The sequence below is a fragment of the Coregonus clupeaformis genome, unplaced genomic scaffold (genome assembly GCF_020615455.1).
Source record: "Coregonus clupeaformis isolate EN_2021a unplaced genomic scaffold, ASM2061545v1 scaf1946, whole genome shotgun sequence".
Lineage (NCBI taxonomy): Eukaryota > Metazoa > Chordata > Actinopteri > Salmoniformes > Salmonidae > Coregonus > Coregonus clupeaformis.
In genome coordinates this window covers 1-22,388 of record NW_025535400.1, presented here as the reverse complement: position 1 = coordinate 22,388, position 22,388 = coordinate 1, and the positions used below count along the sequence as shown (strand labels likewise).

The following is a 22,388-nucleotide window of genomic DNA, read 5'->3' as shown; positions in this document are numbered from 1 at the left end:
ATACTATACACTAGTCAGTGATTCTAGGCTGATAGAGATACTAGTCAGTGATGCTAGGCTGATAGAGATACTAAACACTAGTCAGTGATGCTAGGCTGATAGAGATACTAGTCAGTGATGCTAGGCTGATAGAGATACTAGTCAGTGATGCTAGGCTGATAGAGATACTAGTCAGTGATGCTAGGCTGATAGAGATACTAACCACTAGTCAGTGATGCTAGGCTGATAGAGATACTAGTCAGTGATGCTAGGCTGATAGAGATACTAGTCAGTGATGCTAGGCTGATAGAGATACTAACCACTAGTCAGTGATGCTAGGCTGATAGAGATACTAGTCAGTGATGCTAGGCTGATAGAGATACTAACCACTAGTCAGTGATGCTAGGCTGATAGAGATACTAGTCAGTGATGCTAGGCTGATAGAGATACTAGTCAGTGATGCTAGGCTGATAGAGATACTAGTCAGTGATGCTAGGCTGATAGAGATACTAGTCAGTGATGCTAGGCTGATAGAGATACTAACCACTAGTCAGTGATGCTAGGCTGATAGAGATACTAGTCAGTGATGCTAGGCTGATAGAGATACTAGTCAGTGATGCTAGGCTGATAGAGATACTATACACTAGTCAGTGATTCTAGGCTGATAGAGATACTAGTCAGTGATGCTAGGCTGATAGAGATACTAAACACTAGTCAGTGATGCTAGGCTGATAGAGATACTAGTCAGTGATGCTAGGCTGATAGAGATACTAACCACTAGTCAGTGATGCTAGGCTGATAGAGATACTAGTCAGTGATGCTAGGCTGATAGAGATACTAGTCAGTGATGCTAGGCTGATAGAGATACTAAACACTAGTCAGTTATACTAGGCTGATAGAGATACTAGTCAGTGATGCTAGGCTGATAGAGATACTATACACTAGTCAGTCATTCTAGGCTGATAGAGATACTAGTCAGTGATGCTAGGCTGATAGAGATACTAAACACTAGTCAGTGATGCTAGGCTGATAGAGATACTAGTCAGTGATGCTAGGCTGATAGAGATACTAGTCAGTGATGCTAGGCTGATAGAGATACTAGTCAGTGATGCTAGGCTGATAGAGATACTAACCACTAGTCAGTGATGCTAGGCTGATAGAGATACTAGTCAGTGATGCTAGGCTGATAGAGATACTAGTCAGTGATGCTAGGCTGATAGAGATACTAACCACTAGTCAGTGATGCTAGGCTGATAGAGATACTAGTCAGTGATGCTAGGCTGATAGAGATACTAGTCAGTGATGCTAGGCTGATAGAGATACTAGTCAGTGATGCTAGGCTGATAGAGATACTAGTCAGTGATGCTAGGCTGATAGAGATACTAAACACTAGTCAGTTATACTAGGCTGATAGAGATACTAGTCAGTGATGCTAGGCTGATAGAGATACTATACACTAGTCAGTGATTCTAGGCTGATAGAGATACTAGTCAGTGATGCTAGGCTGATAGAGATACTAAACACTAGTCAGTGATGCTAGGCTGATAGAGATACTAGTCAGTGATGCTAGGCTGATAGAGATACTAGTCAGTGATGCTAGGCTGATAGAGATACTAGTCAGTGATGCTAGGCTGATAGAGATACTAACCACTAGTCAGTGATGCTAGGCTTATAGAGATACTAGTCAGTGATGCTAGGCTGATAGAGATACTAGTCAGTGATGCTAGGCTGATAGAGATACTAGTCAGTGATGCTAGGCTTATAGAGATAATAAACACTAGTCAGTGATGCTAGGCTGATAGAGATACTAACCACTAGTCAGTGATGCTAGGCTGATAGAGATACTAACCACTAGTCAGTGATGCTAGGCTGATAGAGATACTAGTCAGTGATGCTAGGCTGATAGAGATACTAACCACTAGTCAGTGATGCTAGGCTGATAGAGATACTAGTCAGTGATGCTAGGCTGATAGAGATACTAGTCAGTGATGCTAGGCTGATAGAGATACTAACCACTAGTCAGTGATGCTAGGCTGATAGAGATACTAAACACTAGTCAGTGATGCTAGGCTGATAGAGATACTAACCACTAGTCAGTGATGCTAGGCTGATAGAGATACTAGTCAGTGATGCTAGGTTGATAAAGATACTAGTCAGTGATGCTAGGCTGATATAGATACTAGTCAGTGATGCTAGGCTGATAGAGATACTAGTCAGTGATGCTAGGCTGATAGAGATACTAGTCAGTGATGCTAGGCTGATAGAGATACTAGTCAGTGATGCTAGGCTGATAGAGATACTAGACTAAATAGTCATTGATGCTAGGCTGATAGAGATACTAGTCAGTGATGCTAGGCTGATAGAGATACTAGTCAGTGATGCTAGGCTGATAGAGATACTAGTCAGTGATGCTAGGCTGATAGAGATACTAGTCAGTGATGCTAGGCTGATAGAGATACTAGTCAGTGATGCTAGGCTGATAGAGATACTAACCACTAGTCAGTGACATTAGTCCTTGTCTCAAGTGCTTTTTCTTTAGTTGTAGTGCTCTGGTTTCATCTGTCATCATATCATATCAGCAATGTCAACGATTCGTATTGATTCATGGAGAGAAGTTGAGCTGAGTTAAGAGTTGAGCTAAAGTTGAAGTTGAGATTCCTGCTGAGTCTATACCCTGAGGTGATGATGTCCTGCTTCTAGTCTGCCTGTGCTTTAGCCAGCAGAAGATGAGTTGGCTTAAACACATACAGATCTGGGACCAGGCGAATGGCTTATTGCAGTGGTCTCAAACTCGTGGCCTACGAGCCGCAACTGGCCAGTGAGCTGATTTAATGTGGCCCTCAGTGGTCTAATGAATGTGGCACTATTGGTTCTGATCAACTTCCTGTTTCTCTGTCTCCTCCCCCTATACAGTGAAGCCCCTCCCCTGTCGCCCCTGTTGCCTCAGTTGTCACGTTGACGGCCAGGGCCAGGGGCGGGGCCTTGGGGAGGGTGTGTCTAGGGAGGCGTTGGGCTGAGGGTCCGTGAGGTCGAAGAGGAGAACCAGCTTCTCCGCCGTGAACTCAGCCGACCCCCCCGTAGCCCTGCTGGCCCTGGTTCCCATCACGCCAATCACCACGGCAACCAGAGCAAGACCCACTCGGAGGAGGGAACAGGGGACAACGAGGCGGGGCTTAAAGCTGGCTCCACGGGCAACAGGTCAGACTGTGTGCAGCAACCACCGGTAGACAAGTGTGAGGTGAGTTACACTAAGAGGAAGTAAGATATGATTAATGTCTGTTTGCTGCTCCTACGGTTGATCTTTACAGTACTGTGCTTGCAGTGAGCAACAGAGTACAAGACAGGGCTAATGTCTGTTTGCTGCTCCTACAGTTGATCTTTACAGTACTGTGCACATATAGTAGATATTGATTCTCTACCAGCTAGAGAAATGCACCAGTACTGTAACCTTCAGCACTGCATTTTGTCCATTAGCTTTGCGCCTACACTCAAGGTCATCGAAACATCAAACAGACATTTCTATTTGATATATACAGTACTGTACTTTTTTTTTTTAGTTATTCATTTACCAGAGCGACTTACAGTTAGCGAGTGCATACATTTTCATACTGGTCCCCCGTGGGAATCGAACCCACAACCCTAGCGTTGCAAGCGCCACGCTCTACCAACTGAGCTACACGTGACTATACCATGATGCTACCATGGAGATATAAGCATTTCGCCTGTTACTGACCTTCTAGGGAACCATTAGCAAGAAGGTCAAGGACTGAGAGCCTATAATAGCCTGGTCGTATTAAAGCCTGGTCATATTGAAGATCTGGTCATATTAAAGCCTGGTCATATTGAAGGTCTGGTCATATTAAAGCCTGGTCATATTGAAGGCCTGGTCATATTAAAGCCTGGTCATATTGAAGGTCTGGTTGTATTAAAGCCTGGTCATATTGAAGGTCTGGTTGTATTAAAGCCTGGTCATATTGAAGGTCTGGTTGTATTAAAGCCTGGTCATATTGAAGATCTGGTTGTATTAAAGCCTGGTCATATTGAAGGCCTGGTCATATTAAAGCCTGGTCATATTGAAGGTCTGGTTGTATTAAAGCCTGGTCATATTGAAGGCCTGGTCATATTAAAGCCTGGTCATATTGAAGGTCTGGTTGTATTAAAGCCTGGTCATATTGAAGGCCTGGTCATATTAAAGCCTGGTCATATTGAAGGTCTGGTCGTATTAAAGCCTGGTCATATTGAAGGTCTGGTTGTATTAAAGCCTGGTCATATTGAAGGTCTGGTTGTATTAAAGCCTGGTCATATTGAAGGTCTGGTCGTATTAAAGCCTGGTCATATTGAAGGTCTGGTCGTATTAAAGCCTGGTCATATTGAAGGTCTGGTTGTATTAAAGCCTGGTCATATTGAAGGTATGGTTGTATTAAAGCCTGGTCATATTGAAGGTCTGGTTGTATTAAAGCCTGGTCATATTGAAGGTCTGGTTGTATTAAAGCCTGGTGATATTGAATATTGTGATATCATGGCGACGCTCATAAAGTGTCTCTCTGTCAGAGGTCATTCTAACAGCAGGATTATTGGAGGGTCTTAGTAATGTGATGTAATAATGCAATATGCCCACTGCTGTGTCCATGTGGGTCGTTGATGTAACTTTAACCATGTTACATAATACCCATTTCAGACACTTTCGTCACTAGCAAGGCTCTGAGAAAGAGGCATTGTGTTTTTTGCACCTTCATCAGAGATTTCACATACAGTGGGGAGAACAAAAGTATTTGATACACTGCCGATTTTGCAGGTTTTCCTACATACAAAGCATGTAGAGGTCTGTCATTTTTTATCATAGGTACACTTCAACTGTGAGAGACGGAATCTAAAACAAGAATCCAGAAAATCACATTGTTATATATGTTTTTGCACCTTCATCAGAGATTTCACATATGTCCTAGCAAGCCTCCTGAGAGAGTGGTGATGTGTTTTAGCAGCTACACTGTGCTATGAGCATTTCTTATTGCCCATGTCTCCTGTCCTCATTCTGCCGGTCAGTCCAACACACAGCCTGTCTGTGACCACAGTCTGTGTCTGGAGAGAAGACCATAGATAATGGACTAACAGGCTAACAGTCTGTGTCTGGAGAGAAGACCATAGATAATGGAGTAACAGACTAACAGTCTGTGTCTGGAGAGAATACCATAGATAATGGAGTAACAGAGTTTGTAGAGAGACCATAGATAATGGACTAATAGTGTCTGGAGAGAAGACCATACAGTGAGGGAAAAAAGTATTTGATCCCCTGCTGATTTTGTACGTTTGTCCACTGACAAAGACATGATCAGTCTATAATTTTAATGGTAGGTTTATTTGAACAGTGAGAGACAGAATAACAACAACAAAATCCAGAAAAACGCATGTCAAAAATGTTATAAATTGATTTGCATTTTAATGAGGGAAATAAGTATTTGACCCCTCTGCAAAACATGACTTAGTACTTGGTGGCAAAACCCTTGTTGGCAATCACAGAGGTCAGACGTTTCTTGTAGTTGGCCACCAGGTTTGCACACATCTCAGGAGGGATTTTGTCCCACTCCTCTTTGCAGATCTTCTCCAAGTCATTAAGGTTTCGAGGCTGACGTTTGGGATTATGGGTTTTCTATGGGATTAAGGTCTGGAGACTGGCTAGGCCACTCCAGGACCTTAATGTGCTTCTTCTTGAGCCACTCCTTTGTTGCCTTGGCCGTGTGTTTTGGGTCATTGTCATGCTGGAATACCCATCCACGACCCATTTTCAATGCCCTGGCTGAGAGAAGGAGGTTCTCACCCAAGATTTGACGGTACATGGCCCCGTCCATCGTCCCTTTGATGCGGTGAAGTTGTCCTGTCCCCTTAGCAGAAAAACACCCCAAAGCATAATGTTTCCACCTCCATGTTTGACAGTGGGGATGGTGTTCTTGGGGTCATAGGCAGCATTCCTCCTCCTCCAAACACGGTGAGTTGAGTTGATGCCAAAGAGCTCGATTTTGGTCTCATCTGACCACAACACTTTCAGCCAGTTCTCCTCTGAATCATTCAGATGTTCATTGGCAAACTTCAGACAGGCCTGTATATGTGCTTTCTTGAGCGGGGGGACCTTGCGGGCGCTGCAGGATTTCAGTCCTTCACGGCGTAGTGTGTTACCAATTATTTTCTTGGTGACTATGGTCCCAGCTGCCTTGAGATCATTGACAAGATCCTCCCGTGTAGTTCTGGGCTGATTTCTCACCATTCTCATGATCATTGCAACTCCACGAGGTGAGATCTTGCATGGAGCCCCAGGCCGAGGGAGATTGACAGTTCTTTTGTGTTTCTTCCATTTGCGAGTAATCGCACCAACTGTTGTCACCTTCTCACCAAGCTGCTTGGCGATGGTCTTGTAGCCCATTCCAGCCTTGTGTAGGTCTACAATCTTGTCCCTGACATCCTTGTAGAGCTCTTTGGTCTTGGCCATGGTGGAGAGTTTGGAATCTGATTGATTGATTGCTTTTGTGGACAGGTGTCTTTTATACAGGTAACAAACTGAGATTAGGAGCACTGCCTTTAAGAGTGTGCTCCTAATCTCAGCTCGTTACCTATATAAAAGACACCTGGGAGCCAGAAATCTTTCTGATTGAGAGGGGGTCAAATACTTATTTCCCTCATTAAAATGCAAATCAATTTATAACATTTTTGACATGCGTTTTTCTGGATTTTTTGTTGTTATTCTGTCTCTCACTGTTCAAATAAACCTACCATTAAAATTATAGACTGATCATTTCTTTGTCAGTGGGCAAACATACAAAATCAGCAGGGGATCAAATACTTTTTTCCCCTCACTGTAGGTATTGGACTAACATAGTTTGTAGATAAGACCATAGATAATGGAGTAACAGTGTGTGTTTGTAGAGAAGACCATAGACAAGTGGTCCTCTGTAGCTCAGCTGGTAGAGCACGGCGCTTGTAACGCCAGGGTAGTGGGTTCGATCCCCGGGACCACCCATACGTAAAAATGTACGCGCACATGACTGTAAGTCGCTTTGGATAAAAGCGTCTGCTAAATGGCATATTATTATTATTATTATTACAAAGGACTAACAGAGTGTGTAGAGAAGATCGTAGATAATGGAATAACAGTGAGCGTTTTTAGAGAAGGACCGGAGATGAGACCTAATGAAGACCCTGTCTGAGTCACTCCTCCTCCTCCCAGCTTTACAACAACCCTCTGATTGGGTGATAACACCACAACCCTCTGATTGGGTGATAACACCACAACCCTCTGATTGGGTGATAACACCACAACCCTCTGATTGGGTGATAACACCCAAACCCTCTGATTGGGTGATAACATCACAACCCTCTGATTGGTTGATAACACCCAAACTACAGGCGGTCGGAGAGGAGAGACGGAAGAAAGGCTTTGACAGAAGGAGAGAAATGGGACAGTTTGTCCTGCCACTGAGTCAAGCCGGATCAGGGATAAGTGGAGGAACCGTCCGTGTGCTATAAATGGAGGAGCTGGAACGGGCTGTAGAAACTCTCCTTTCACATCAGTAGAAGAGACTGAAATGGACTTAAGTAGGATTCATATATGAGTCAGATAAGAGTCATTCAGGAGTCATGTAAGGTTGCTAAATATATGATTCTTCCAATTCAACTCAGCAGGACAACAGGAGCAGTAGGATTCATATATGAGTCAGATAAGAGTCATTTGGGAGTCATGTAAGGTTGCTAAATATATGATTCTTCCAATTCAACTCAGCAGGACAACAGGAGCAGTAGGATTTCATATATGAGTCAGATAAGAGTCATTCAGGAGTCATGTAAGGTTGCTAAATATATGATTCTTCCAATTCAACTCAGCAGGACAACAGGAGCAGTGCTGTACATTTAGACTCCCTATTCATAGGTTGCCCCCCTCTGTCACTCAGTCGTGTTGTTGCCATGGTTATGAACGTTCTACAGATGCTGCAGCATATTGATGCCCAACAGTAGACGGATGCCCAGTCATTACGAACTGTAAATGTTGACTGTTTCGTCTAAGTGGCCTGGAAATACGTTGACATTGCTGAAGTAGGCAAATAATTAGTCGGAAAAACAACTTTGCCATCATTATGTTTATGGCGAATGTACTTTAGAGAGACAGCAATGTTGCAATTTAGCTAGCAAAGTTTTGTTAAAATAGCTAGCAATGCTAACGTTAGCTACCTAAATTACGGCGGTGCCCTCCATCTTAGTTAGCTGGCCAAAGTTATACAGCATCTGAAGCAGTGTTTCCGCTGCACTCATTTTGCTGTGGTGCTGCGCCATGGCAAAATCATTGCCGCCACGCAACAACAACCAAAAATATGGAACATGAAAAAATATTTCTGATGCGCCACATTTTTAAGATGCTACAACATTCCACATGTACTTTTCCTCTGCAAACAAAATGATTAATTTTAATAGAAAAATCGAACAACCCCATAGTAGAATAGTTTATATGTTTACCTAGTCGGCTTGTTGTTGTGTTCTATGCAAGATAAATATTCCTTTCGTGGTGCATTCATGTTATAATTGCCATGGTGAGGGAAACATGCATTCTGACAAGCAGTCAATGCACAACAATTCTTGCAATCGCGAAAACAGCAGTTTTAATTGCTTTTGTTAAAAAGAATTTGGGAATCCCAACTTTCCATTCCTACTTTATTTATTTCTCAACTCCTAAATATGCGCGAACAGCGCCATTTTAAACCCAGGGTTTTTAGCAGAGGCATGGTCAAGCACGTTACCGCACCGCAATGTAACACATTCAGTGCATAGGGGAGAGTGGGGCTAAATGTAACACATTCAGTGCATAGGGGAGAGTGGGGCTAAATGTAACACATTCAGTGCATAGGGGAGAGTGGGGCTAAATGTAACACATTCAGTGCATAGGGGAGAGTGGGGCTAAATGTAACACAGGTCAATTGTATGGTGGCTTGGGGTACAACGCCTCTCTACCTCAAAATCATTTATTTGGAATGACGTAAAAAATTGTGATGAGACAGATAATATTTTTTGTTGAGCAAGAGTAGTGGAAACCGGGGAAAAATTGTGACATGAAGTGGTTTCTGTGAGAAGTACAGACAGGGGGCTTTTTATCCAGGGGGGCGAGTCACCCCAAGTTACCCCAAGGTATCCTAAGTCACCTCAAGTTACCCCAAGTTTACCCCAAGTTACCCTACGTTACCATAATTAACCCTAAGTTACCCCAAAAAATCCCAAGTTACCCCAAGTTACCCAAAGTATCCTAAAAACCCCAAGTTTACCCCAAGTTACCCTAAGTTACCCTAATTAATCCTAAATACCCCAAGTTACCCTAAAAACCCCAAGTTACCCTAAGTTACCCTAACAGGTAGGACTACATTATATTCAGAGTTTATGCAAGTTTTTTTGGGACATAAAATGAATCAATATGATAATAACTAGTTAAAAGATGACATTTGAGATCTGGCTAATGATTAGCCCAACAGGGTAAATGCAGATATGCAACCCCATGCTTCAGCCTATTTATTTGCACTTTGCTGCATCAGTTGGGCTAAAGGTGATAATGTTTATTGCTAATAGCTAATACCTGATAATATGAACCATGCATAGGCTATATGCTGTACATGGCCCAATATGGTAAAAATCATTTGACCAATGTGTTATTGGGCTAATTTCTGGAGGAGGAAATTATATTTTAGATGGTGTCAGTATGCTTATTTTCATTCATTTTGGAGTAGAATGTCCTTTTAAAAAGTCTCCAGAACTGAGCTCCTCAGTCCTTCTACATAAAAATAATCTCGGGGGACACCCCCTCCCCCCCTTCAACCCTCCTCTGCGACCTTCCCCCCCCCCTGCTGCTACACATTTTTCCAGATGAAACACTGATCTAAAGTCAATCTGGGTTCATCACAATGATGACAAAAAGGGTTTCCTACTAATGATTTGACTCCTTTTGAAAATGTCATTGTATTTCCAAGCAACTGCAATGCACTTCTGTTGAAATCTCCGTCAGCGTCAAGACAATGCATTGAGTAGAACACTCAGTCGGGCATCAAGTCCTAAAATGAACGTTCAAAACAATATTGTGACGAAATGTGCATCCCGCGAATAAAGGGCTTTAGACTTGTGCTAACGTTGACTTTCCAAGACCGATTGGTTTCTAGAGGACAGTAGATCAATATCCCTGGGCTTGATCTGGTTATTGGTGATTCACATACTCTATTCTTCCTCTGGTGCTACTATAGTGGGTTCTAATGTGGGATTTAGTCTTGATGTGGGATTAACACTGATCCCTGAAATAATTACCTAAACTAAATGGTGCTTAGTGTTCAGAGACCTGTGATAAGTGGTTCTGTTAGTGCTACAAGCAGAGTACAAATCAGGTTGTACTTTTTAGAAAATAATGTGATGGAAAATAATGTTCTTTCCCCTCTCTCTCCCTCAATCTCTCTCTCTCTCTCTCTCTCTCTCCCTCGATCTCTCGATCTCTCCTCTAAGACCATTCACGTGGCCATCGTGTGCGCCGGGTACAACGCCAGTCGTGATGTGGTGACACTCGTCAAGTCTGTCCTTTTTCACAGGTACGTACACACACACAGCTGGGCCTGTCTGCTGCCCTCCTCTCTCTCAGAAATCTGAATATGCTGCCGCCTACTCTCCGTTGCTTGGCAACGCCACCACCTCAGCGAACCCTCAGCTCTTCCTCTGTGGGGGCTCTGGGGGGGTGGGGGGTGGGGGAGAGTGAGAGAGAGATAGCGAGAGAGAGAGAGAGAGAGAGAGAGAGAGAGAGAGAGAGAGAGAGAGAGAGAGAGAGAGAGAGAGAGAGAGAGAGAGAGAGAGAGAGACAGAGACAGAGACAGAGACAGAGACAGAGACAGAGACAGAGTATGCAGTGTTTACGTGGAGAGACACTTTTGAGACAAATTCACTTATGTGTATTAAAGTAGTCAAAAGTTTAGTATTTGGTCCCATATTTCTAGAACGCAATGACATCAAGCTTGTAGTGACACGCTCAAACCACACATCTCTCGTCTGCAGTAAGCAAGGACTCTGTGGTATAGACTTGCACTAACGTGAGTTATGATATGAATTAGAGCACTAACGTGAGACTAATTATTATTATTCTAGTGGTTTAGACCATACAGCTGTAGGAGAAGACAGAGGATCCAGTGGTGATAATAATGATTATTATTCTAGTGGTTTAAACCATACAGCTGTAGGAGAAGACAGAGGATCCAGTGGTGATAATAATGATTATTATTCTAGTGGTTTAAACCATAGAGCTGTAGGAGAAGACAGAGGATCCAGTGGTGATAATAATTATTATTATTCTAGTGGTTTAAACCATACAGCTGTAGGAGAAGACAGAGGATCCAGTGGTGATAATAATGATTATTATTATAGTGGTTTAGACCATACAGCTGTAGGAGAAGACAGAGGATCCAGTGGTGATAATAATGATTATTATTCTAGTGGTTTAAACCATACAGCTGTAGGAGAAGACAGAGGATCCAGTGGTGATAATAACGATTATTATTATAGTGGTTTAAACCATACAGCTGTAGGAGAAGACAGAGGATCCAGTGGTGATAATAATGATTATTATTATAGTGGTTTAAACCATACAGCTGTAGGAGAAGACAGAGGATCCAGTGGTGATAATAATGATTATTATTATAGTGGTTTGAACCATACAGCTGTAGGAGAAGACAGAGGATCCAGTGGTGATAATAATGATTATTATTATAGTGGTTTAAACCATACAGCTGTAGGAGAAGACAGAGGATCCAGTGGTGATAATAATGATTATTATTCTAGTGGTTTAAACCATACAGCTGTAGGAGAAGACAGAGGATCCAGTGGTGATAATAATGATTATTATTCTAGTGGTTTAGACCATACAGCTGTAGGAGAAGACAGAGGATCCAGTGGTGATAATAATGATTATTATTCTAGTGGTTTAAACCATACAGCTGTAGGAGAAGACAGAGGATCCAGTGGTGATAATAATGATTATTATTATAGTGGTTTAAACCATACAGCTGTAGGAGAAGACAGAGGATCCAGTGGTGATAATAATGATTATTATTCTAGTGGTTTAAACCATACAGCTGTAGGAGAAGACAGAGGATCCAGTGGTGATAATAATGATTATTATTCTAGTGGTTTAAACCATACAGCTGTAGGAGAAGACAGAGGATCCAGTGGTGATAATAATGATTATTATAGTGGTTTAAACCATACAGCTGTAGGAGAAGACAGAGGATCCAGTGGTGATAATAATGCATTATTATTATAGTGGTTTAAACCATACAGCTGTAGGAGAAGACAGAGGATCCAGTGGTGATAATAATGATTATTATTATAGTGGTTTAAACCATACAGCTGTAGGAGAAGACAGAGGATCCAGTGGTGATAATAACGATTATTATTATAGTGGTTTAAACCATACAGCTGTAGGAGAAGACAGAGGGATCCAGTGGTGATAATAATGATTATTATTATAGTGGTTTAAACCATACAGCTGTAGGAGAAGACAGAGGATCCAGTGGTGATAATAATGATTATTATTATAGTGGTTTGAACCATACAGCTGTAGGAGAAGACAGAGGATCCAGTGGTGATAATAATGATTATTATTATAGTGGTTTAAACCATACAGCTGTAGGAGAAGACAGAGGATCCAGTGGTGATAATAATGATTATTATTCTAGTGGTTTAAACCATACAGCTGTAGGAGAAGACAGAGGATCCAGTGGTGATAATAATGATTATTATTCTAGTGGTTTAGACCATACAGCTGTAGGAGAAGACAGAGGATCCAGTGGTGATAATAATGATTATTATTCTAGTGGTTTAAACCATACAGCTGTAGGAGAAGACAGAGGATCCAGTGGTGATAATAATGATTATTATTATAGTGGTTTAAACCATACAGCTGTAGGAGAAGACAGAGGATCCAGTGGTGATAATAATGATTATTATTCTAGTGGTTTAAACCATACAGCTGTAGGAGAAGACAGAGGATCCAGTGGTGATAATAATGATTATTATTCTAGTGGTTTAAACCATACAGCTGTAGGAGAAGACAGAGGATCCAGTGGTGATAATAATGATTATTATTATAGTGGTTTAAACCATACAGCTGTAGGAGAAGACAGAGGATCCAGTGGTGATAATAATGATTATTATTATAGTGGTTTAAACCATACAGCTGTAGGAGAAGACAGAGATCCAGTGGTGATAATAATGATTATTATTATAGTGGTTTAAACCATACAGCTGTAGGAGAAGACAGAGGATCCAGTGGTGATAATAATGATTATTATTATAGTGGTTTAAACCATACAGCTGTAGGAGAGACAGAGGATCCAGTGGTGATAATAATGATTATTATTATAGTGGTTTAAACCATACAGCTGTAGGAGAAGACAGAGGATCCAGTGGTGATAATAATGATTATTATTATAGTGGTTTGAACCATACAGCTGTAGGAGAAGACAGAGGATCTAGTGGTGATAATAATGATTATTATTATAGTGGTTTAAACCATACAGCTGTAGGAGAAGACAGAGGATCCAGTGGTGATAATAATGATTATTATTCTAGTGGTTTAAACCATACAGCTGTAGGAGAAGACAGAGGATCCAGTGGTGATAATAATGATTATTATTCTAGTGGTTTAGACCATACAGCTGTAGGAGAAGACAGAGGATCCAGTGGTGATAATAATGATTATTATTCTAGTGGTTTAAACCATACAGCTGTAGGAGAAGACAGAGGATCCAGTGGTGATAATAATGATTATTATTATAGTGGTTTAAACCATACAGCTGTAGGAGAAGACAGAGGATCCAGTGGTGATAATAATATTATTATTCTAGTGGTTTAAACCATACAGCTGTAGGAGAAGACAGAGGATCCAGTGGTGATAATAATGATTATTATTCTAGTGGTTTAAACCATACAGCTGTAGGAGAAGACAGAGGATCCAGTGGTGATAATAATGATTATTATTATAGTGGTTTAAACCATACAGCTGTAGGAGAAGACAGAGGATCCAGTGGTGATAATAATGATTATTATTATAGTGGTTTTAAACCATACAGCTGTAGGAGAAGACAGAGGATCCAGTGGTGATAATAATGATTATTATTCTAGTGGTTTAAACCATAGAGCTGTAGGAGAAGACAGAGGATCCAGTGGTGATAATAATGATTATTATTATAGTGGTTTAAACCATACAGCTGTAGGAGAAGACAGAGGATCCAGTGGTGATAATAAGATTATTATTATAGTGGTTTAAACCATAGAGCTGTAGGAGAAGACAGAGGATCCAGTGGTGATAATAATGATTATTATTCTAGTGGTTTAAACCATACAGCTGTAGGAGAAGACAGAGGATCCAGTGGTGATAATAATGATTATTATTCTAGTGGTTTAAAACCATACAGCTGTAGGAGAAGACAGAGGATCCAGTGGTGATAATAATGATTATTATTCTAGTGGTTTAAACCATACAGCTGTAGGAGAAGACAGAGGATCCAGTGGTGATAATGGTGGTCCTAAATGTGGTCCTCAGCTCAGCTGGTAGAGCACGGCGCTTGTAACGCCAAGGTAGTGGGTTCGATCCCCGGGACCACCCCATACACAAAAAAAAAAAAATGTATGCACGCATGACTGTAAGTCGCTTTGGATAAAAGCGTCTGCTAAATGGCATATTATATTATTATAATAATGATTATTATTATAGTGGTTTAAACCATACAGCTGTAGGAGGAAAGACAGAGGTGAGGTATGACTAGTTATCAGTCAGTAGGATAAGCGCTGAGCATAACAGGATTCACATTTATTCTGTGTCCCAAATAGCACCCTATTCCCTATATAGTGCACTACTTTAGACCAGAGAATCGTACCCTATTCCCTATATAGTGCACTACTTTAGACCAGAGAATGGCACCCTATTCCCTATATAGTGCACTACTTGGGACCAGAGAATGGCACCCTATTCCCTATATAGTGCACTACTTTAGACCAGAGAATGGCACCCTATTCCCTATGTAGTGCACTACTTTAGACCAGAGAATGGCACCCTATTCCCTATGTAGTGCACTACTTTAGACCAGAGAATGGCACCCTATTCCCTATGTAGTGCACTACTTTAGACCAGAGAACGGCACCCTATTCCCTATATAGTGCACTACTTTAGACCAGGGCCCACAGGGACATACCACTATAAAGGGAATAGGGTACTATTTGGGACATCCTTAGCTTCCCTACTTTTTAATTAGCTCCTGGAGTATCAGGTTAATTAATGAAAACTGTGATGAGAATTTCAGTTAAACCATTATGAAGTGAACTGGAACTCATGCTAACAGACACAGTCCAGATCTCTGGCTATTTCTATATTTTCTAAATGCAGTGTTCGCCACGTAAACACTGCAGTTAGCAGCCAGTGTGTAATTTGGGCCTGGGCTGTAATTCACTACTTTACTGTCACCTCATCTCTCTCTCTCTCTCTCTCTCTCTCTCTCTCTCTCTCTCTCTTTTTCTATCTCTCCCTATCTCTATCTCTCTCTCTCTCTCTCTCTCTCTCTCTCTGTGTCTCTCTCTCTCTCTCTCTCTCTCTCTCTCTCTCTCTCTCTCTCTCTCTCTCTCTCTCTCTCTCTCTCTGTCCTCTCTCTCTCTCCTCACTCTCTCTCTTCTCTCTCTCTCTCTCTCTCTCTCTCTCTCACACTACTAACTCTCACACAGTCCTCTCCTCTTCTCTCATAGGGTAGCTGACTTTTTTGAATGCATCACATACACATTGTTATTCTGTGTGGATCAGACATTATTATTCTGTGTGGATCAGACACATTCTTATTCTGTGTGGATCAGACACATTGCTTAGGTTAATAAATAATGTCATCCATTGTGTCATAACGAGGTCCTTCCAGTGTGCAAGAGCCCAGTAAGATATTTCACGGCAGGAATCCACAGTCTCTTTTGAAGAATATTCTGAATGGAATCGATTTATAGACAAGGAGTCTATCCTGTCATCCTGGTGAATGTCATCCTGGGTCTAGAGAGAAGACCTTGCATCTGTTCAGCTTTATATATGACAGCATTTATTAACCCCCAGAGCTGTGCTTCCGTCTGACAGCCCAGAGTACAGACAGAGGCAACACCAAACATTACAGCTGACATATTCATCTCAACAGTCACTCGGAGCTGTGGAGGAAAACCACAGAAGTATCCAGGCGTACTGATACCCTGAACAGAACAATGTGAAACACCTACTGATGCCCTGTCACAACCTGACCTTCTTCTCAGGCCCTGGCAATGTGTTTGATCAGAAACAAAGTAGTCCCCTTCCTAGTCCATTTCTGTGAATACGAATCAAACTCATGTTGGCGTAGAGAGCTCACTGTCCTGTGTGTGTGTGTGTGTGTGTGTGTGTGTGTGTGTGTGTGTGTGTGTGTGTGTGTGTGTGTGTGTGTGTGTGTGTGTGAGTTTGTGGTTGTGTTTGTGGGTGTTTGTGTGGGTGGGTGTGTGGGTGTGGGTGTGTTTGTTGTGTGTGTGTGTGTGTGTGTGGTGTGTGAGTGTGTGTGGGTGTGAGTGTGAGTGTGAGTGTGAGTGAGTGTGGAGTGTAGGTGAGTGGAGTGTAGGGTGTGTGTGTCTGTGTCTGTGTGTCTGTGTCTGTGTCTGTGTCTGTGTCTGTGTCTGTGTCTGTGTCTGTGTCTGTGTCTGTGTCTGTGTCTGTGTCTGTGTCTGTGTCTGTGTCTGTGTCTGTGTCTGTGTGAGTGTGAGTGTGAGTGTGAGTGTGAGTGTGTGTGTGCTGCCTCCTCTCAAGCCCTCACAGCTCAATACACCGACTCTCAGACATGTAGATGTACACTTGTTATGTGAGCAGCAGATCTATCATGTCTATAGCCATGTTTAGTATGCCTTTGATTGAATCAGAGAAACTGTGTGTGTACACAGCTTGAAACAGACCAATTCCTCTTGATCAGAGTGCTGTATACTGACAGTAGTTATTACTGTATAAAATATTGCCAATTGACATGTTGTTCTGTCTGTTGATATCCAGAGGTTTCATGTTGTTCTGTCTGTTGATATCCAGAGGTTTCATGTTGTTCTGTCTGTTGATATCCAGAGGTTTCATGTTGTTTCTGTCTGTTGATATCCAGAGTTTCATGTTGTTCTGTCTGTTGATATCCAGAGGTGTCATGTTGTTCTGTCTGTTGATATCCAGGGTTCCATGTTGTTCTGTCTGTTGATATCCAGAGGTTTCATGTTGTTCTGTCTGTTGATATCCAGAGGTTTCATGTTGTTCTGTCTGTTGATATCCAGAGGTTTCATGTTGTTCTGTCTGTTGATATCCAGAGGTTTCATGTTGTTCTGTCTGTTGATATCCAGAGGTTTCATGTTGTTCTGTCTGTTGATATCCAGAGGTTTCATGTTGTTCTGTCTGTTGATATCCAGAGGTTCCATGTTGTTCTGTCTGTTGATATCCAGAGGTTTCATGTTGTTCTGTCTGTTGATATCCAGAGGTTTCATGTTGTTCTGTCTGTTGATATCCAGAGGTTCCATGTTGTTCTGTCTGTTGCATATCCAGAGGTTTCATGTTGTTTCTGTATTTCTACTTCAAAGTACTGCGTCTCTGCTCTGAGTCTCATCTTCTCCCTCCCTCCCGTGTGTGTGTGTGTGTGTGTGTGTGTGTGTGTGTGTGTGTGTGTGTGTGTGTGTGTGTGTGTGTGTGTGTGACAGACGGAACCCTCTCCCACTTCCACATCATAACAGACTCTACTGCCCAGCAGATCCTAGCGTCTCTGTTCCATACCTGGATGGTCCCTGCAGTCAGGGTAGACTTCTACGATGCAGACGAACTCAAGGTGAGACACACCTGCGTGACACACACACACACACACACACACACCTGCGTGACACACACACACACCTGGATTGTCCCTGCAGTGAGTGTAGACTTCTACAGGGGTGACAAACTCAAGGTGAGACACCTACCTGGCTACCTTCCCAACCAACCACATCTCTACTCCTCTCAAAGGATACACTGAGCATTATAACCCCCTGTACAGTTAACCTTCACTCTCACAGGATACACTGAGCGTTATAACCCCCTGTACAGTTAACCTTCACTCCACAGATCCCCTCAAACATATAAATTCTCTGTTCAGCCTGTTTCTGTATGTTTGTTAATCTTGTCTGAGGTGTCATGGATCCCCAACAAGACTGTCTGGTTAGGGTCTGTTATACAGCACAGCTCTACCTCCTTCTCTTCCATCAGGCTGAGGTGTCATGGATCCCCAACAAGCATTACTCCGGTATCTACGGTCTGATGAAGCTGGTGCTCACGAAGACCTTACCCCCAGACCTGCAGAAAGTCATCGTCCTGGACACAGACATCACCTTCGCTACAGACATCGCTGAGCTCTGGGCCGTCTTCCACAAGTTCAAAGGTGAGGCTAATACATCATTTCCTGTTGGGATAATTGTGCTTCCTGTTGCTTCTACCAGGGGTTGTATTCATTGGGACACACTAGCAAAACATGCAACAGAAAAACAAAATGAGTGTTTCTTATTGGACAAGTTCAGTTAGTCCCTCCCTGTTTCAAGTCAGTTTTATTCGGTTTGGTTCCTAATTGAGTAGTCTGTTCCAGAAGTGGATCGAAATTAAATTGATGATTTGCCCATTGTTTTTCTACGAGGAGGAAGAGGGAGGTAGGGGGAAGGGAGGAGGTGGATTCCAGAGATTTATGAGTCCCTTACTGTCCCACAGTGGATTGCCTCTGGCTGGGCTGGATCAATCTTCATTAAGAGTTCACTTTGTGCTTCACCACTAGCTACCACCCACCTGTTCATTCCCTATCTCCCACCCTCATTCTATACCACCCACCCTGTTCATTCCCTATCTCCCACCTCATTCTATATCACCCACCCTGTCCATTCCCTACCCCCCCACCCTCATTCCATACCACCCATCCATTCTACCACCCTCCCCACTAGTTACAGTCCATTCACATATAGTGAATCTTTGAAGCTTTGGATCGATCTTCAGAGTTGACTCCTGTTTTCCACCACTACCAATCTGTATATTCTCTACCTCCCTCCCATTCATTCCATTCCATACCATCCATTCTTCCACCGACACATTCAATTAGCTGACCTTCAACCCCCCACCAGTCCATTCCCTACCTCCCATTCAGTTAGCTGACCTTCAACCCCCCCCACCAGTCCATTCCCTACTCTCCTATTCAGTTAGCTGACCTTTCAACCCCCCCACCAGTCCATTCCCTACCTCCCATTCAGTTAGCTGACCTTTCAACCCCCACTAGTCCATTCCCTACCTCCTATTCAGTTAGCTGACCTTTCAACCCCCACCAGTCCATTCCCTACCTCCCATTCAGTTAGCTGACCTTTCAACCCCCCACCAGTCCATTCCCTACCTCCCATTCAGTTAGCTGACCTTCAACCCCCCACCAGTCCATTCCTACCTCCCATTCAGTTAGCTGACCTTCAACCCCCACCAGTCCATTCCCTACCTCCCATTCAGTTAGCTGACCTTCAACCCCCCCTACTAGTCCATTCCCTACCTCCCATTCAGTTAGCTGACCTTTCAACCCCCCACTAGTCCATTTCCCCTACCTCCCATTCAGTTAGCTGACCTTTCAACCCCCCACCAGTCCATTCCCCTACCTCCCATTCAGTTAGCTGACCTTTCAACCCCCCACCAGTCCATTCCCTACCTCCCATTCAGTTAGCTGTCATTTCTACTTCTCACCCATTCAGTTAGCTGTTCTTTCAACCCCCAGGCCAGCGCATTCATCCGTTAGGATTCTAACTATTAAACCACAACCACCTACAGTGCTTACACTGAATTGTGACGTAAAATAATTGGAATTACCATAATGTACGCTATTTTAATGTTTAGAATTCAGAACTACTTTACAGTTCCATTAGAATTCAAACCACTCTCTGTTCCATCTAGCCAGCCAATCATTCTTTCCCAAGCAGGGATTCTAAGCAGCATATTGCAGACACATTGGTTTGGATTAATAATGTTTGGTGGTTTAGATTCTGAAAGTCTAATATTGAAGTCTCTCTCCTCCCAAGCTTCCGTTACCCAGGGAGACAGTATGCAGATAGTAGCTTGTCATTGTGATGGTTCAGCCAAAGAGATACAACTAGCTCTATAGATTCAGGTATCTAGCTCTGCTCCTCTGTCTCTGTTTCTGCTTCTCTGTCCTCCTCTGGCTCTGTCTCTACCTGCTCTCTACATCCCTCTGTTCTGTCTCTCCCTATCTGCTCCTACATCCCTCTGCTGTGGTTTCTGTCTCTATCTGCTCCTACATCCCTCTGTTCTGTCTCTACCTGCTCCTACATCCTCTGCTGTGGTTTCTGTCTCTATCTGCTCCTACATCCCTCTGCTGTGGTTCTGTCTCTATCTGCTCCTACATCCCCCTCTGTTCTGTCTCTATCTGCTCCTACATCCCTCTGCTGTGGTTCTGTCTCTATCTGCTCCTACATCCCTCTGCTGTGGTTCTGTCTCTATCTGCTCCTCATCCCTCTGTTCTGTCTCTATCTGCTCCTACATCCCTCTGTTCTGTCTCTATCTGTCCTACATCCCTCTGTTCTGTCTCTACTCTGCTCCTACATCCCTCTGTTCTGTCTCTATCTGCTCCTACATCCCTCTGCTGTGGCTCTGTCTCTATCTGCTCCTACATCCCTCTGTTCTGTCTCTATCTGCTCCTACATCCCTCTGTTCTGTCTCTATCTGCTCCTTTACATCCCTCTGTTCTGTCTCTATCTGCTCCTACATCCCTCTGTTTCTGTCTCTATCTGCTCCTAACATCCCTCTGTTCTGTCTCTATCTGCTCCTACATCCCTCTGTTCTGTCTCTATCTGCTCCTACATCCCTCTGTTCTGTCTCTATCTGCTCCTACAGATCCCTCTGCTGTGGTTCTGTCTCTATCTGCTCCTACATCCCCTCTGTTTCTGTCTCTATCTGCTCCTACATCCCTCTGTTCTGTCTCTATCTGCTCCTACATCCCTCTGCTGTGGTTCTGTCTCTATCTGCTCCTAAGCATCCCTCTGTTCTGTCTCTATCTGCTCCTACATCCCTCTGTTCTGTCTCTATCTGCTCCTACATCCCTCTGTTCTGTCTCTATCTGCTCCTACATCCCTCTGCTGTGGTTCTGTCTCTATCTGTCCTACATCCCTCTGTTCTGTCTCTATCTGCTCCTACATCCCTCTGTTCTGTCTCTACCTGCTCCTACATCCCTCTGTTCTGTCTCTATCTGCTCCTACATCCCTCTGCTGTGGTTCTGTCTCTATCTGCTCCTACATCCCTCTGTTCTGTCTCTATCTGCTCCTACATCCCTCTGTTCTGTCTCTATCTGCTCCTACATCCCTCTGTTCTGTCTCTACTCTGCTCCTAACATCCCTCTGCGTTCTGTCTCTATCTGCTCCTACATCCCTCTGCTGTGGTTCTGTCTCTATCTGCTCCTACATCCCTCTGCAAAATTCTGTCTCTATCTGCTCCTCTACATCCCTCTGTGTTCTGTCTCTATCTGCTCCTACATCCCTCTGTTCTGTCTCTATCTGCTCCTACATCCCTCTGTTCTGTCTCTATCTGTTCCTACATCCCTCTGTTCTGTCTCTATCTGCTCCTACATCCCTCTGTTTCTGTCTCTATCTGCTCCTACATCCCTCTGTTCTGTCTCTACTCTGCTCCTACATCCCTCTGCTGGTTCTGTCTCTATCTGCTCCTACATCCCTTGTTCTGTCTCTATCTGCTCCTACATCCCTCTGCTCTGTTTTCTCTATCTGCTCCTACATCCCTCTGCTGTGGTTCTGTCTCTATCTGCTCCTACATCCCTCTGCCTTGTTCTGTCTCTATCTGCTCCTCATCCCTCTGTTCTGTCTCTATCTGCTCCTACATCCCTCTGTTCTGTCTCTATCTGCTCCTACATCCCCTCTGTTCTGTCTCTATCTGCTCCTACATCCCTCTGTTCTGTCTCTATCTGCTCCTACATCCCTCTGTTCTGTCTCTATCTGCTCCTACATCCCTCTGTTCTGTCTCTATCTGCTCCTACATCCCTCTGTTCTGTCTCTATCTGCTCCTACATCCCTCTGCTTCTGTCTCTATCTGCTCCTACATCCCCCTCTGTTCTTCTCTATCTGCTCCTACATCCCTCTGCTGTGGTTCTGTCTCTATCTCAGCTCCTACATCCCTCTGCTGTGGTTCTGTCTCTATCTGCTCCTACATCCCTCTGTTGTTCTGTCTCTATCTGCTCCTACATCCCTCTGTTCTGTCTCTATCTGCTCCACAATCCCTCTGTTCTGTCTCTATCTGCTCCTGCATCCCTCTGCTGTGGTTCTGTCTCTACCTG

General features: G+C 43.3%; 1 long non-coding RNA gene across 1 annotated transcript; it reads left to right on the top strand.

Moving 5' to 3' along the window:
* Nucleotides 1–2,997: 2,997 nt before the first annotated feature.
* Nucleotides 2,998–18,526, top strand: LOC123481096. Its single transcript, XR_006659920.1, has 4 exons — nucleotides 2,998–3,217; nucleotides 10,492–10,574; nucleotides 17,746–17,870; nucleotides 18,284–18,526. It is a non-coding gene; the product is annotated as an uncharacterized LOC123481096 (long non-coding RNA).
* The last annotated feature ends 3,862 nt before the right edge of the window (nucleotides 18,527–22,388 follow it).